This window comes from Hypanus sabinus, chromosome 22, assembly GCF_030144855.1.
Source record: "Hypanus sabinus isolate sHypSab1 chromosome 22, sHypSab1.hap1, whole genome shotgun sequence".
NCBI lineage: Eukaryota > Metazoa > Chordata > Chondrichthyes > Myliobatiformes > Dasyatidae > Hypanus > Hypanus sabinus.
In genome coordinates, this window is record NC_082727.1 from 34,819,098 (window position 1) to 34,831,901 (window position 12,804).

The 12,804-nt window shown below is 41.0% G+C and overlaps 1 protein-coding gene across 5 annotated transcripts in view; it reads left to right on the forward strand.

The window, feature by feature from the left end:
* The window catches only part of papss2b (3'-phosphoadenosine 5'-phosphosulfate synthase 2b), a 93,354-nt gene that overhangs the window by 9,007 nt on the left and 71,543 nt on the right, over positions 1–12,804 (forward strand). The window lies entirely within an intron of this gene.

A 12,804-nucleotide genomic window follows, 5' to 3' on the forward strand; every position in this document is an offset into this window, starting at 1 on the left:
CCTCAATTACATTTTCCATACTTTCCTAGAGCTTAATCTCTTTTATGTGCCCAGTCCAGGGTGAAATGAACTTCAGCTGGATAAGGGTTACGTCAGGGTTGGTGAACTTTCGGTCAGTGTGTTTGTCGGATAAGGATTAGCCTGGCATAACCTTACCTTAAGGTTTCCAAAATGAGTTACTGAAAAACCAGTTCATCTCTCCCTCCTTGTAGAAACCAATCATGTTAATACCTGTAAATACTGGTCTTTATCTCAAAATCATTGAAGTGAAGGAATGCTTTGGTTCCTGCACACATTGCAATAATCCTAGAAAGCTTTTAGAAAACTTTAATGAAAATGCTACTGGGGAAAAACTTAGATTTGAGTCAATAGTGGCAGAATTCTACTCAATCTACAGACTAATGGTGTGGCTTGCACTTTACCCTCATATATTAAAGAAACTTTGAAGACCAGCTGCAGTTTGGGGAACAGTGTAGAAGTAGGAAGAAAAATATAAGCACAAGAGATTCTGTAGATGTTGTAAATCTGGAAAAACCCACACAGAATGCTGCAGGAAGCCAGCAGGTCAGGTGTCATCTATAGAGAGATCCTTGGATTCAGATCAAAATGTTAAATGTTTATTCCTCTCTACAGATGCTGCCTGACCTGCTGAGGAAGGAAAGTAGTTTGAGCTACCAGAATCAATCAAGTTTCAAAGAAATGTATCATCAAAGTAGATACTCTAAATGTTACCATATACAACCCTGAGATTCATTTTCTTGCGGGCAATTCAGTAAATACAAAAAAACACAATAGAATCAGTGAAAGAACATGCATAGCAGGATGGACAACGACCAATGTACAAAAAAAAACAAACTGTGAAAAAACAAAAAAAGAGGAAATAAATAAATAGACAGATAGATAGATAGATAAACAAACAAGCAAGTAAGCAAGCAAACAATGAATATCATAAGATGAAGAGTCCTTCAAAGTGAGTCCATATGTTGTGGGAACAGTTCCATGAGTGAAGTTATCCCCACTGGTTCAAGAGCCTGATGGTTGAGGGGGAGTAACTATTCCTGAACCTGGTGGTGTGAGACCTGAGGCTGTTGTACCTTCTTTTTGATGGCAACAGTGTGAAGAGAGCTAGACCTCGATGGTGGGGGTCCCTGATGATGGATGCTTCTTCTAGATTTGTTCAATGGTGGGGAGGGCTTTACCCATGGTGCTCTGGGCTGTTTCCATGACTTTCTGTTGACTTTTCTGTACAAGGACCTTGGTGTTTCCATACCAGGCCATGATGCAACCAGTCAATATACTCTCCACCACACACCTCTAGAAGTATGCCAAAGTCTTTGATGCCATGCCAAATCTTTGCCCACCTCTAAGAAAGTAGAGGTACTGTTGTCCTTTCTGCAGATCAGATAAATTCCTGCAATCCTCTCACATCTAATAATACATGTTGATAAATATTATTGGGGGGGGGGGAAGGACCATCACACGCAGATCAGGGGGCCACCAAGGTCCAAGAACACAAAATGACTCATGGAAAAGGCCAGAGATGAGGTGCGGGGCCTTGAATGACTCCATATTTGAGTGGTGAGGAAGATTGAAGTGTCGAAGTGAATGTGGAGGGGTCAGCGAAGGCTCCCAACAGAGATGAACGGTCAGCAGCTGGATCGGTGCGTTCGGACCTGGGTCACCAGGTCCTTTATGGAAGGACTGGGCTCGTGTGTCTGCTCTCTTCATATGCAGACAGAAAGATGTTTCCCATATTCTGAGATTTATGTGATTATTGTACTGTACTTTACATTGGTTTCCTTCTGAATTTCAGTGATTTAGACCATAAGACTATGATATAGGAGCAGAATTAGGCCGATCAGCCCATCGAGTCTTCTCTGCCATTCCATCATGGCTGATCGCCATATCCTTTGATGCCCTGACCCATCAGGAAACTACCAACTTCTGCTTTTAATATGCCTACATACCTGGCCTCCACCACAGTCTGTGGCAGAGCATTCCACTGATTCACTACTCTCTGGCAAAAAAACTCCTCCTTACCTCTATTATAAAAGGTCACCCCTTAACTTTGACACTGCATTATCTAGTTCTGGGTAGACCCCACCAAAGGAAACATCCTCTCCACATCCACCTTATCTAGTCTAAAATGATAATGCTAGATTTCCTCAAGCATGCTTAGCAAGCCAGGAAGCTGTATCTTCTGCAAAGTCAATGGAAGCAGGCACATGGAGATCATAAGACGTGACAGATTTATGAAGACTACCTGGCGATTCCTCTATTTTGTTTTGTAACTTGTAGTAATTTTTATACCTTGTACTGCTGCCACAAAACACCAAATTTCATGACATGCTGCATGTCAGTGATAATAAACCTGATTTTGATTCTGATTCAAAGAAGATACTTTTATCTTCTCTTATGGAATGCTCCAAAATTAAAGGAGACAATATTGGCCTCCCAAAATGTGGAGCCAATGGCAATTTAGGAGTTTGCCCCCACCTCGTATGGAAGTAACAATGATCGAAATTTCCTGAGTCATTCAGTTATATCCTACATCACTGCGGCTGAAATCACTGCAGATAACAGTCTTTTGAAGTTGTTGAATTGACAAGTTCATGCAAAAAATATGAACATGTTGAATGTGGTACAACTCTGCTTTAAATGTGCAACATTCCATCATTACTCCATTAAAACAAGTAATTTTTATTCTTTCTTGGCTCTGAGAAATGGTCTTATTTGAGGCTCTTAATTCTTCCATATTATTTCAAAGTTATGTGGTTGTTAAAATTCTTCATTTCATTTTGCCATTCAATCTCATGTACATGTCCCAAATTTACCCTCAATGCCCACTTTATTAGGTACACCCGTACAGCTGCTCGTTGATGGAAATATCTAATCAGCCAATCATGTGGCAGCAAATCAATGCCAAAGCATGCAGACATGGTCAAGAGGGTCAGATGTTGTTTAGACCAAACGTCAGGATGGGAAAAAAAATGTGATCTAAGCAACTTTGACGGTGGAGTGATTGTTGGTGCCAGACTGTGTGGTTTGAGTATCTTTGAACCTGCTGATCTCTTGGTATTTTCACACCCAACAGTCTCTAGAGTTTAGAATGTTGTGAGAAACAAAAAAAAATGTCCAATGAGCACCAGTTTTGTGGGCAAAAATTTGTGTCGCAGGGAAATGGCCAGACTGGTTGAAGCTGACAGGAAGGCAACAGTAACTCAGATAACCACACACTACAACTGTGGGCAAAAGAACATCTTTCAATGCTCAACGCATCAAACCTTGACCTAGGTGGGCTATAGCAGCAGAATACCACACTGGATTTCACTCCTGTGACTAATAATGTGGCCACAGAATATACGTTAATTTCTATAAAATTAAAACATTTGAATTTAATATTGTATTTAAACAAGTGAAAATCTGCAGATGCTGGAAACCAAAGCAACACACACAAAATGCTGGAGGAACTTGGCAGGCCAGGTTGCATCTGTGGGAAAGAGTAAACAGTCGATGTTTTGGGCCAAGATCCTTCATCAGGACTGGAAAAAAAAAGATGAGGAGTCAGAGTAAGAAAGTGGGGGGAGTGGAGGAAGAAATGACAAGGTGATAATTGAAACTGGGAAGGGGGGTGAAGTAAAGAGCTGGGAAGTTGATTAGTGGAAGAGATACAGGGTTGAAGAGGGGGGAGTCTGATTGGAGAGGACAGAAGGCCATGGAGGAAAGAAAAGGGAGAGGAGCACCAGAGGTGTTTATTGATGTCTATTATAAACCAAATGATTCACACAGCTACCTGGATTATACCTCTTCCCACCCTGTTACTTTTAAAAATACTATCCCTTCTCTCAATTCTTCCATCTCCCTCACAAATACTCTCATGCCAGAACTAAGGAGATGTCCTCCTTCTTCAAAGAAAGGGGATTCCCTTTCTCCACCATCAACTCTGCCCTCAAACACATCTCTTCCATTTTGCCGGCATCTGCCTCACCTATCCTCCCTCCATGCCAGCAGGGATAGGGCTTCTCTTGTCCTTGTTTGCCACCCCACTAGCCTCCACATACAGCATGTAATTCTCCATGACTTCCGCCATCTCCAGCGGGATCAAACCACCAGGCACATCTTCCCCTCCCTCCCACCTTCTGCTTTCCATATGGATTGCTCCCTACATGACTCCCTTGACCATTCGGTCCTCCCCGCAGATCTCCCTCCTGGCCCTTATCCTTGTAAACGGAACAAGTGCTACACCTGCCCCTACACTTTCTCCTCACCACCATTCAGGGCCCCAGACAAGCCTTCCAGTGAGACTCAAGTCAAGTCAAGTCTTGACCTCTCTTCACCTGTGAGTCTGTTAGGGTCATCTACTGTATCCAGTACTCACAGTGTAGCCTGCTATATAGTAATGAGACCTGACATAGATTAGAGGACTGCTTCGACAAGCATCTGTGCTCCATCTGCCAGAAAAAGTGGGATCTCCCAGTGGCCCCCCATTTTAATTCCACTTCCCATTCCCATTCCCATTCTGATATGCCAATCCATGGCCTCCTCCACTGTCGTGATGAGGCCACACTCAGATTGGGGGAGCAACACCTTATATTCCATCTGGGTAGCCTCTATGAGCATTGATTTCTAGATCTTTTTGTACTGCACCCCCCCATCACCATTTTCCATTCCCATTTCCCTCATTCACCTTAATTCCTTACCAGCCTATCACCTCCCCCTTTTCTTTCCTCCCTCCCTTCTTTGTCCTCTCCCTCCAGATTCCCCCCTTCTCCAGCCCTGTATCTCTTCCACCAATCAACTTCCCTGCTCTTTACTTCACTCCTCCCCCCTCCCATTTTCACCTATCACCTTGTGTTTCTTCCTCCCCTTCCCCATCTTCTAACTCTGACTCCTCATCTTTTTCTCCAGTCCTGATGAAGGGTCTTGGCCTGAAATGTCGACTGTACTCCTTTCCATTGATGCTGCTGGCCTGCTGAGTTCCACCAGCATTTTGTGTGTGTAGAATTTAATATTTCCTAGTTTGATATTAGCTTGATTGGCTACTTAGCCTGCTTGATGCAATCACTGTTACTATGCATCTATAATGGATGCCAGAATGAAATTCATACAGCACTAAGAAACTATAAACCAATGTAATTAAAGTCGCCAATTACCTGGAAGCATGCTTTTAGTGACAGTTGTGACCGCAGCCACAGATTGAGTCAATGAGATTTGAGATGAATCTTTTACTTATCACTGTTGTTTATAGAGGATCTGCCAACTAATCTTAAGTTGGAAAGTAATAACGCGTAAAAGTGCTGAATATATCTCTTGTATATGCACAAATTTCACTGTTATGGAATAATGCAATATATAGAGAAGGACGTCCATCAACATTAACGTCATTGTTCAGTGTAACTTAGAAGTTATTTACAATCGGAAACACATTTTTCCTTATTTTACTGCATATTGTGTACTTTCTTTGTACATAACAACAGATATTGGAAAGTTGAATATGAAAGGCATTTCAGAGTCTCATCTTCTTCCAAGTTTTATATGTTTGTTGCTTTCTGCAGGGGAGGTGAACACGGAGGAATAAGTTATACAAGCTATGCATATGTAGAGTGCCTATGTAACGACAAGATATCTCAAAACACATAGGGCCAACTTCTGACAAATTACCTTTCCTGATATAAGGTGAAATAGATAGGCAGAGTGAGCATGCAAGAACAAGACTGTGGCAGTACAACAAGGATTAAACAGTTACTAACATTTTCATTCAGAAGCTGTTACTGGGGAGCTTCATTTAAGGATAAAGGGGAAGCCTTTTAGGACCGAGATGAGGAAAAACTTCTTCACACAGAGAGTGGTGAATCTGTGGATTTCTCTGCCACAGGAAACAGTTGAGGCCAGTTCATTGGCTATATTTAAGAGGAAGTTAGATATGGCTCTTGTGGCTAAAGGGATCGGGGGTATGGAGAGAAAGCAGGTACAGAGTTCTGAGTTGGATGATCAGCCATGATAATACTGAATGCAGTGCAGGCTCGAAGGGTCGAATGGCCTACTCCTGCGCCTATTTTCTATGTTTCTATGTCGACATTTAGAAAATGAGAAAATTACGTGTAAGGGTGTTGCATCAAAGCTGAAAGAAAACTTAGCAAAAGCATCAAGAACTTCAAACTTCCTTCTTTCTAAAAGTACATCAGAACTTGATTCCAGTTATATTGCATAACTCGGAAGACACAAAAATGCAGGAAAAAGCTAAAGGATAAGCTACTTCCTGTTTCAGGTGCTGCTTACTGAAAGGGGAAGTTCGTTGAGAATTAATTTGTACATCAGTACAATGGGGTCTTTACACCAAATTGATTGGGAGAACTAGGAAAACGAACTGAATTACAAATAAACACATCTGATTAATTAGGTAATGCATTACATTACTGAAGGATTAACCTTTGATTTGCAGTTCATGTGAGTTTAGAACTATGATTCAGAACTAAGTATGCTACTATTGAACTAAACTCAGTACTTTGTAATTTCCTGCAGTTGGAAGTATTTCCCAATGTTCGAAGGAGTCATGAAGAAATTCCTTTAATTATTTAAAAAAATTGTTTACTGAAGGCTGGACATGCACCTGGTTTTGTGTCAAGGGGAGAAGGTAACAGTGCATGATAATTATTGGGATTTATTGTCTGCAGGTTTGGTCATCTATCCACAGGAAAGGTATCAATAAGATTGAAAGAGTACAGGGAAAATATACAAGGATGTCGATCGGACGAGGATCTGAGTTATAGAAAAAGGTTGAATAGGTTAGGACTTTATTCCCTGGATTGTAGGAGAATGAGGGGAGATTTGATGAGACGGGGTTAATGCAAGCAGGCTTTTTCCAATGAGGTTAGGTGAAGCTAGAACTAAAGGTAAAACACACAAAACGCTGGAGGAACTCAGCAGGCTAGGCAGCATCTATGGAAAACAGTAAACAGTCAACGTTTTGGGCCGGGACCTTTTGTCACAACTCTAATTTTCCCTGGTTTGCTAAATTCCTCCAGCATTTTGCGTGTGTTGCTATGGATTTCCAGCATCTGCAGATTGTCTTGGATTAGTAGAACTAGAAATCATTGGTTATGGGTGAAAGGTGGAATATCTAAGAGAACCTGAGTGGGTGCTTCACCACTCGGAGGGTGGTGCAAGTGAGCAACAAGCCGCCAGATGAACTGGTGGATGTGGGTTCATTTTCAACACCCAAGAGAAGTCTGGATGAGTACGTGGGGATGGAGGCTATTGTCCAGATGTGGGTCAATGGGACTAGGCAGAATAACTGTTCAGCATGGACTAGATGGGCTGAAGGGCTGCTTCTGTGCTGCAGTGCTCCATGACTCTAAAACTTTGTTCTGCTCTTGTAGCCACAGTCTTTATGTGGCTACAATGTTAGTAAAGGTCCAATAATTAGGATACTCCCTGAAATGTTTTGTAAATAATCCAAAGCCACGTTTATTAATGTCATATATATTTGAACACTCCAATTCGGAGTTCAAATTGCATTTATCATCAAAATATATATACTATATACAACCCTGAGGTTCATCTCCTTACAAGCAGCCACAAAACCAAGAAACCCATTTTAAAAACAGGCCATCAAACATACAATGTGCAGAAAAAAACGAATCGTGCAAGCAATAGCATTTAAGCAAGTAACATTCAGAAGCAGGATTCATGAAAGTGAGTCCAAACCACGAATTGAGTCACAGCCAGTCCAGGAGCCAGTCAGCTGCAGGCCACAGCCTCAGTTCAGTGCAGAGATGAGTAAACCTTGCGGAGCAGTGAACTGTATATCGGGCCATCCTCGTCTCCGGCCCCAGCACCTTGACTTTTTCAATCTTGCCTGGCATTTAAATCAGCCAAACCTCAGGTCATTCCTCGCCCTCAGACCTTGCTGCTTTGATATGTTCTCGGGTCTGGGACATGCCGCCTCAGTATGGACCATACCTAACCTTTCCAATTCGGCCTATCACTTAAATCGGTCAAACCTCGCTTGTTCTTTGCTCTCAGGCTGCTGCCCTGCCACCTGGATTCTTTCATGCCTCAGTTCTGCTGCTTCAAATTGCCTCCAAGTCTGTTCCAGCAAACAAGCATTAGCTTACTCCCCACTCTCAGGCCCAGGCCCTGCCGCCTCGATTCAGCCCATACTCGCTATACAGCGATCGTCCTGCACCTTCAAGACTTAAGTTCACATTGCAATAGTGTCAGGTCATATAGGCGTCCAAAGGAGAAGTTACAGGCTAATGATCGCTGTGATCGTTTTTGAGGAAACAGTGTTATTAATAAAGTAATTAATTTTGCTGCCAGCAAGTTGTTGCTGTGCTTCACCAGTGCCATCGCTGTGGGTCAGGACTTCCCAATGACTTTCTCCCTATTGCAACCATGCCTGAGGCTGGATCTGGTTTTAGATGCTGCAGTGATCCTCACATCACTGGGTAAAACTCTAACTACATAGAAACATAGTGAGATACAGAACAGAAACAAGCCAAGCACCTCCCAGATATACCACTCAGCTTCACCCTGGGGGAAATCTGCAGCGGCCAATTCATGAGGAAATGCACGCATCTTTAGGAAGAACCTGGAGCACCCAGAGAAGATCCATGTGAGCATAGGGAGAATGTGCAATTTCCCACAGACAGCACCTGTGGTCTGGATTCAACATGAGTTCCACTTCACCAGGATGAAAACCTAATGAACAAGCCACTTATTTTCAAATGTACTGTTAATAACTCAAAGGTGCTAATGTGCTGCTCTTATTATTTACATCTGGCAGTAGATTATTGTAGATTAAACTGCCTAGTTTCCTTCCAGCATAAGTGGGTATGACAGAGTCCGTGCCAATAAATTAGGGACTGAACTCATACGTCAACTATTACTAGAATACCAACAGATTGTAGCTGGGCTGAATGGCCTGACTCACCATTATATATTCCACTTATTGATATAGCCAAGCTGCAAACATTGCTTTGTACACTTTATATACATTCTTCTAAATTAATATGAATTTCTTCATACAGTGCCCCTCTGTATTAATATGGTGTAACATGGTTGAAGTGCAAACTAAACTTGGGTTATAAACTTCCGTTATTTTTGAACTTTTGGCATTTGCCAAATAAATCCTGAACCAGCTTGGATCATTTCACTCACCTCACCTCTGAACTGATTCCACAATATATGGGCTCATTGTCAAGGACTCTACAACTCAGTATTGTTTATTTACTTTTTTATTATTTGTAGCAGTTTGTTTTCTTTTGCACATTGTTTGTCAGTCTTTGTGTGTAGTTTTTAATCGATTCTGTTATATTTCTCTATTCTTGTGAATGAATGCCTGCAAGAAAATGAATCTTAGGGTTGTATATGGTGAGATATACGTGTGTCCTTTGATAATGAATTACTCTGAACTTTGAAGCTTGAAATGAAATATTATCATCTCTACAAGGGAGTACTGAGTAAATACTGCATTGTTGAAAATGTTATCTTTCAGGTGAATCTTTAATGGATGTAACAACATATATTGTTGTCATATATGCATAAACACAGTTTTACAGAGAACAGTACATAACTGACAATGTTCTTTTCGTGATCGAGCTACAAACCACCAGAGGTTTCTATTTTCTAAAGTAGCAGAACAATCATTTACACTGAAAAGTGGCCAACAAAGGCACAATTACTTAAGTGAAGGTATTTTCTGAATGATTATTAGTAAACTGAAAACAAAGCAAGACCATTTGATCAAGTAAGATCACATGCTGAGAACACAAAACTCAAGAAAATTCAACCAAGGTTGAAATGCAATGAAAACCATAAATAATCTAACAAGACTTTATATACCCTCAACCATCAGGCTCTTGAACAAAAGGGGATAACTACACTCATCTATTGAGATGTTCCCATAACCAATGATCTCACTTTAAGGATTCTTAATCGTGTTATTTCCTGTTCTGCTTATTAATTGCTATTTATTTATATTTGCATTTGCACAGTTTGTTATCTTCTATGCTCTAATTGATCTTTCATTGATCCTGTTATAGTTACCATTTTATAGATTTAAAACTGGAGCCCTTGTTCCTTGTAGAACCACCTTAAATCTCAACTTTCTAACAAAAGGTTTCTGATTTATTAATATTTTTGGTTTATTAATGTAATGGACTCTGATATTGGCTTGAAGGTAGTGATGGAGCAGATATGGAGAATTTCCGGGAGTATAAACTAGGACAAATACAGCTGATTTGAGAAAATCAAGAGAAGGGATTTCCTGTCATATTTAACATCAGGGTCTGGCTGATAGTGGGGTCGATAAACATTTGGCACCCAGCTATAGGCTGTGAATGGAGTAGGTGGATGGAAAGATTGGAAAATGATCAGAGTTGTGGGGTCTGCTGGAAGAAAGCTGCTTGGGGAGGTGCTTCAATGGTAAGGTGAGACTGGAATTGAATAGAACAATCGGGGGAGATGTGAGTCTGTGGTCAAAGAGTGTAGAAGAGGAAGATTCAAAAAGACCAGTGCAAATGGGAGGTCATAGCTTAATGGGGTGACTACAACTACAGGCATATTTGGATTTAGAGGGTGGGAGAAATGGGGTAGGTAGAAGCAAACACTCCAAAACTATGAATACAGACACTCTTTCGTAGCTCTGGCAGTAGATTTGCACAACACCTCACAGTGTTTGAGTAAAGTGAGATGGCAAAATCTGCTGGACATACATGGCAAACAGTGGAAGTATTCAGTCAGCATAGCATTGGTTTACAGTGAAGCATGAGAGTGTCTGCCATGAGCAGTCAGAAAGAAGTCTTTTGAACACTGCCTTACTGTTTCACTGACTTGGCAAGTCACAGTGTCAAAAGCTATGGCAGCCTGCTCTGCCAACAAGCACTGTTAATGAAGTAATTCCTTCTGCTTTCTCTCTTGCTGGAAAGTGGAGTATACTTCCACACTTTGATTCTTTTCTTTACAAATGGAAGTTAATTATTCAATTTCTTTTATTGGCAATTTTGTTCTGCTGTTTTTACACTTTGACAACAGAGGAAGCTGTCCCTATATGAAAGGACCAGATTGTCAGCGTTATCCTGATTGCTGGGCTCAAACTCCTCCTGGTAGCAGATAATAAAGCCGGCAGTCTGTTTTGCAAGAGACTCTGGTTGTATGACTGAGTGGTTTAGTGCTCGTGAAATGAGAGAGGAATTATCAACGTAAAGATAAATAATTATAAACAACAGTGAAGTTCATACATTCCATTCTATTCTTAATTCTAACTAAAAAGGAAAAAAAAAACATCAACTTGTTCATAAACACAGGAAGTTCTGCAGTTGCTGGAAATCCAGGGTAATGCACACAAGATGCAGGAGGAACGCAGCAGGTCAGGCAGCTACAATGGTGAGGAATAAGCTGTTGATGCTTTGGGCTGAGACTCTTTATCAAAATAAAGGGTCTTGGCCCAAAATGTTGACTGTTTATTCCTTTCCATGTACGCTGCCTGCTCTGCTCAGTTCTTCTCGCAATTTGTGTGTGTCATTTTGTTCTTATTGAACTTGAATTGGACCTCTGAACATGGTTCTGCTTTTCAACAAAATGATGAGTAAGATTTAATATTGGCTTAATTTTCCTGCCAAGGCCCTTGATTCTCTTAATCTCCATATCTCACATCAGTCCCAGTGCTTACTGAAAGAGCATCTGCAGCCTTCTGAGACAGGGAATTCCAAAGAATATACACAGCGTGAAGAAACGTTTCCTCATTACAATCCAAAAAACTGATCCATGGCCCTGGGTGTTTTTATATGCACTGCCTGTCTACAGGCTGTAAACTTCTGAGGCAATGAAATGAGCTTTATGACAACTTCATTTTTTTTATTGGAGAGGAAGTTCATTTTTTCTTCTATTTGTTTTTCTGGTGTCTCAATAATTCCTACAAAATCTTATATTTCTCTACCATTCCTTTTTTTACTGCTCCTTTCTCATTTTTTTATTTCCAAAAGTAATAATTGATGGTGAATTGAATGAAAGTCAGTCCTGTAGCTATGCTTGCAACATGCTCGAAAAGGAATATGGAAACTTAGCCAACAATCTTTTATTTCATGTAAGAATACTAAACTGAAAATATTTGAAATACTCAGAAGAACAAAAAGGTCTGTGGAGAGAGAAACAGCATAAATACAGAACAAGCAATTAAGACCATAAGACACAGGACACAGGACCATTTGGCACATTGAGTCTGCTCTGCCATTCCATTCTGGCTGATTTATTACCCCTCTCAATCTCACTCCCTTGTGTGCCTGGTCCTACCTTTGACACCCTTACCAATCAAGAACCTATTAGCCTCCATTTTAAATATACCCAATTATGCCCAAAGCCTGCTCAAGGAATGGAGAAAGGAGAGGGGGCAACAGTGAACGAAAGAGAATGTCTTTGATAGAGACCCAAGAGACTGCAAATGCTGTAATCTGGAGCAATAAAAAAGCTGCTGGTGGAACTCCAGCATCTGTGGAACGAAATGGAATAACTCATATTCTGGGCTGAGTCTCTTCATCTGGGCATCAATAGGCTAATCCCATCATCACATCTTTTCATGTAGAGTCATCACTCGTTTTGCTATTGAATCACTCCTGCCTTTTATACTTGACCATCCTTCAATTCCTCCATTCTCCTATTAATCTTACCCTTTGCATAAATTCTGCTAGTCCAACTCAGAGCCACCCAGTAATCTGAGAAGTTGTTTGGCATGGTGAAACAAATACGAATGTGGTCATGATGAATGATCAACATCCCTGGTAATCCCTTCATTTCTGCTTCCCA